Here is a 5361-nt window from a genome sequence, read left to right as displayed (position 1 = left end):
TTTTGTTTCTGAGTATGTGTTTGTCTTGTTTATGAGTATGGGTATGGTTCATTTTTTAGTACTTACAGTTTTATATTTGAAAATGTGTTTGTGGTGTTTGAATATGTTCATGTTTTCACTTTTTAGTATGTGTAGTTTTATTTCTGAGAATGTGTTTGTCTTGTTTATGGGTATGTGTAGGTTTCAATTTTTAGTATGTGTGGTTTATTTTTGAGTATGTGTTTGTTCTGATTTTGAAAATGTGAAGTTTTATTTATGAGTATATGTATGTTTCGTTTTTCAGCACACGTTGTTTTGTTTTCGAGTATGTTTCTATTTCGTTTGTGAGCTTGTGCATGTTTCCATTTTTTAGTATTTGTGGTTTTATTCTTTAGTATGTATTTTCATTTATGAGTATTTCTTCGTTTCATTTTTCAGTATGTCAGTTTCATTTTTTAATATGTTAATTTTATTTTTCGCTACATGTGTCTTTATTTTTATTGTAATAGCAAAAATAACTCTTGTTTAATACAATAAAATACTGCATTTCAATGCATCAGTTTTTTCATCATATTTCTGCATTTATTTTATTCTGGAATGTCTAAAAAGCACTGTTAACTGAAGGTTTAGATACTAATATATAAATAATTAAAATAAAGCATACATAACAAATTTATTTAAAGTAGCACAGGCAAAAATGAGTTCTTTTCCTTACATGAAACTTTTAAAATGCAATAAAAGACTGAAACTTGCTATGCGAAATTATCGAAGCATATGCACCATATTGCTTTTTATGTTCTGCCAAAACTTGCTTCCCTTGAATGTATAATACAGTAAACGCTCGATATAACGACCATCTCCGTCCCTCAGAAAAAAGGTCTTTATAACGAGTGGTGGTTATAACAGAAGCAAATTAACATAGAATATATATAAGTTGGGACTTTCCTCACAGTTCGTTTTAATGGGATGGCTTTTTTTTTTATGGTTGTTATAATGAGCGCAGACTGTAGTATATTCACTATAAAATAACCCGTCAAAGTATGACGTATAAAAAATGCATTTCCATTTCAGAGAAGCAAGTAACTGCCTCTTTGAGTATATTTCAATAGTTGAATTTATGGATCACCAAATACTTGACAATTATCTTTTTTCTTGCAAAATCAGCAGAGTCGAAGTACACAGACTTTGATAATTATAATAAATAAAACTCTATGGTAAATACAAACTACATGTTCGGAATTAATCATCGAGCAATTATAGAATTAACCTCAACCCAGTAGATATTAACTGGAGATCTTTTTTTCATTAGTAAAACAATTAAGTTACTAAATCCAGTTTTGCCCTTGTCATAGCAGCGAATTCTCTGCTTTTCAAATGCTGTCATAAAATATTATCAAATTATTAACAAAATTACCGAATTTTACTTGATGCAACAATGAAATAATGCCATCTCGCATGCTATTGTGTGGGACTCGTTGCGCGTTAGAAAATCATTTACCTATTAAATAAATGAATATGAAATAACATGACACAAACACAAAGCTCATGCAATAACATTTTTTTATTGTAATTCGTAGCATTGATACAAAATGCTGAAATATTTTTTAGACAATATCAAATATCATTTTTTTTAAATGAAAAATTACTTTGTAAACAAAATATAGAGAGAAGAAAAAAAAAAGCCAAATACCTATCAGGGGTATATGTTACATTAAAAAAGCAGGCGTAACTAAAACTTCATTTCCTAAACTGAATATTAAACGCATCACAAAAAGCTATTTTCGACAAAAAGTATTCCAAAACAATAAAATTAAAAATAATTTCCACATTAATTTATTTTGTACCACTGGTATGGCACATTACATGCATCACAAACTGCTATTTTCGACAAAAAATATTCCAAAGCAATAAAATTAGAAATAATTTCCTCAGTATTCAACAGAGTATTATGAACAATATGCAAACACGTAGTTCCTACATTAGCTTTGGGACAAAAATATATAGCTAATGAATTGAGAAAAAATGGAACATACAGGGAGAAACTGTATAAAATTATCCTGCGACTGAGCGCCCGTAGGTTTTATCTTTCTCGTCTTAGTTCCTTTCTTTTTAAAGCCTCCTTCTGGCAACATCAGTGGAAGCAGCAGCAATGCTGCACAAGTTTCTAAAAAGATAATAGAAAATATGCAATAAATGAAATGAGCACAGTATCATACCTGCCAACATGTCCACTTCAAACACCCTACAATTTTCTCAACAAAAATGTACAAAGACAATATTTTACAATGAAAATGAGACATTATATAGGAGATCTTAATTGCATGAATCCTTTAAGGCGGTTTTTTTTTTTTAATTTTAATTTTCAGTTGAATGAATTTATTATTTAAGTTTTGTAATTTTCTGCAAATTTATGTCAAATTTAAGCTTGATTGAGAAAAAAAATTGAACAATAAAAATAAAATAACCTGCCAAAATTACTTAAAACTGCCAAAAATATTAAAATATTATAAAGAATGATGCAAAAAGAATGTAATTTCTAACACAAGATTCGATTTAACGAGGGATATATATACATATATAAATTATTTAAATAAAAAGTTAAATAGACTCATGTTAGGGAACATATGCTAATATATTCTCTAATTTCTAGAAATATTAAAATATTTGCTCGATTCAAAAGCATTACGATCTCAAATCAGAGAACCAGTACTCTGCGAAGTACAAATTCACTGTTGAAATGTGACTAAGTTCATGGGCGGATTTATGGGGGGGGGGGCATTGCCCCCCCCCCCCAGTAATTTTGAGATGACTTTAAGTAATGACAGCATGCATGCCAAATCCTAAAATAAATAATAAAAACATAAACCTTGCCCCCCAGGAACTCAGCCCTAAATCCGCCTATGACTAAGTTCATGTTCTCCCAGGCATATTAACACACGTAACGATGTTTAAGGAAGCCTAGTGCATGAAATTTAGTTTTGTTTGTAAAAAAAAACTTCAAAATTGGTAAAAATTTGCAAAATCCCTCATTTTACACCTGAATCCTACAACCGCACAATGAACCAAAACCCTACATTGTATGGCTAAACCCTACAAGTTGGCAGAAATGCAATGTGTATAAAAGTACACATGAAACATTTAAAAACTCAGCATATGCTCATTTTTTAACTCTTTTTAAATGTTTCATTTGTACTTTTATACACATTGTGCTCATTTTACTCATTACATAGTAAAGTTTTCGGCTGCTTTTTTTACAAAATATTTGTAGCTGAAAATTTTACATTTTCTAAAAGAGACAAGCTAAATTATTCATGACATACTTTCGTTGGAAGGTTCTATTGTAGCAAAATTTAACTGTAGACCATTCGCAAACTGTTCTGCAGCAAGCCTTCCGCAGTGTTTCGCTTGCAGAATTAGAGATGTAGCTAGAAGTCCGAAGTCAGCACAGAACGAGTTTCCTTTGTTTTCGTAGAGCAGGTTAAATTCTGCATCGATCTAGAAAATGTCTTGACACAATAAATAAACTATTCATTAATAATAAATTATTTTAAACAGAAGGGAGTAGGTTGATTTTAAATTATTGGAGGTTAATTTCGAGCTTCAAGGGAGAGGTCCAGACCCAGGGATTACCTTTTTTCCTACCGCTAGTGGAAATAATATAAATTGTGAAGGTAATCTGCTTGATGATTTAGAGAGAAATAATTATCAGATTTAGAAATCTAACTTAAACAAGTTATTTGTTATTATCAAATATTGCACTTGACAGAATTTAAATTTTAAAAACTCTACCAAAATCAAATCGAGTCTGATTTAAATTTAAAAAATCCTATTTTCTTGATTTTTTAAACACTAATTTGTGATTTTTATCAACTCTATTGACTAACACAGGATAGCTCAAAAATAAAACATCTCAAGTGCCACGTGTCCAACAATCAAAGTTGTATAAAGGAAAATAAATGATGGAATGTTGCCACAAGTCGGAATAATGGCCACAGTTCGTAAAAAAACCTGTTTAAGTTAAAACTTGAAACATACAGTTCGTTTCAATGAGAAACCTTCGTAAATAAAGTTTAAAATCTGATAAAAATTGAAACACCTGAACGGAAAAAATAAGTAACCTATGTCCGTCCCAGCACCCCTGACAAGTGTATACAAAAATTTACTGTTCCAACCGCTCTCCAACACCCCCCCCCCCAAAAAAAAAAGATAAAATACCCCTTAGAGCACCCTTCTGAAAATGTCTGTGGTGCAGTCTGCAGACCCTTCCGCGGGCAGGTACTCCAGACACTTCCTGAAAATAACTCTATTTCTAACTATATACATATTAAATAAAAGGAAGTAATAAAAGTTATTTCTTACAATATGTTGGTTCAAAAGTCTAGGCCACGATTCAAACACATTTCCTGCATTCTCTAATATTTGGAAACGTCGTCCTTCAAAAGTCTGGCCCATAAGCAATATCACCTCCTCTTTTGGCTCAGAATTTTCTTTGAGCCATTGTTGCCTTTGTAGGAATGTCAACGAGCTGTCTTCCGAAAATCTTTTACGTACATCTGGAGTCTCTCTCTTTTTTTTAGGTATTCCTAATTATCTCCTTTCTGTAGTCGATAAATTTCTCAGCCTGAAATTTCTGAACCGCTCGGCTATGAAGCCTCTTGCAGGCGAGCCATCATAACCAGCAGTAAACCATTGTTCCTAAGCAATAAAAAAAGTCGACTGCAATGAGCTTATGCAGAGGGAAATAAAATAATTCCGAACAAAATTGATAAAATTTCAATTCAATGCGAGGGCCTTTTCCCTTAAACCAAAAACAAAACTTGTTTAACAAAACTTGTTAAAAACTTGTGTGTAAGACAAACATATAATTAATAACTATTGACTTAATATAAAATTAAACCAGCAATTCACGGTTTAACTCTAATACAGAATGCAGAATTTTGCTTGAATTTTTTTTACAACTTTAACAAAAATAAAAAGAAATTTCTTTTATTTGTTTCCTAAAAAAACGTAGAAAGCATCAAACTTGAGAAAATTTCTATTATCCTATCAGATGCAAAAATATCACATTTTCCGAAATGAAGACGACAAGAATATAAAAACAGCAAATAAATTAATTTAAAAAAGTGAAATAATTGTAGAATAGCATTTTAACAAATCTACATAATGAGTATTATTAGTAATTAGGAAATAAGCCTGTCAAGGTTTGACGGATGAAATTTCATTTCCATTTCAGAGAAGCAACTAACTGCCTCTTTGGGTATATTTCAATAGTTGAATTTATGGCTCGCCAAATACTTGACAATTATCTTTTTTCTTGCAAAATCAGCAGAGTCGAAGTACACAGACTTTGACAATTATAATAAATAAAACTCTATGGTAAAT

The 5361-nt window shown here is 30.9% G+C and overlaps 1 long non-coding RNA gene across 1 annotated transcript; it reads right to left on the bottom strand.

Moving 5' to 3' along the window:
• Positions 1-1644: 1644 nt before the first annotated feature.
• Positions 1645-4477, bottom strand: LOC129231567 (uncharacterized). Its single transcript, XR_008581272.1, has 3 exons — positions 4339-4477; positions 3300-3474; positions 1645-2143 (listed from the first exon to the last, which is right to left on the bottom strand). It is a non-coding gene; the product is annotated as an uncharacterized LOC129231567 (long non-coding RNA).
• Between the last annotated feature and the right edge of the window lie 884 nt (positions 4478-5361).

Source organism: Uloborus diversus, chromosome 10 (assembly GCF_026930045.1).
Source record: "Uloborus diversus isolate 005 chromosome 10, Udiv.v.3.1, whole genome shotgun sequence".
Taxonomy (NCBI): Eukaryota; Metazoa; Arthropoda; class Arachnida; order Araneae; family Uloboridae; genus Uloborus; species Uloborus diversus.
The sequence above is the reverse complement of the archived record's forward strand: the minus strand, read 5'-3'. Positions and strand labels throughout refer to the sequence as shown.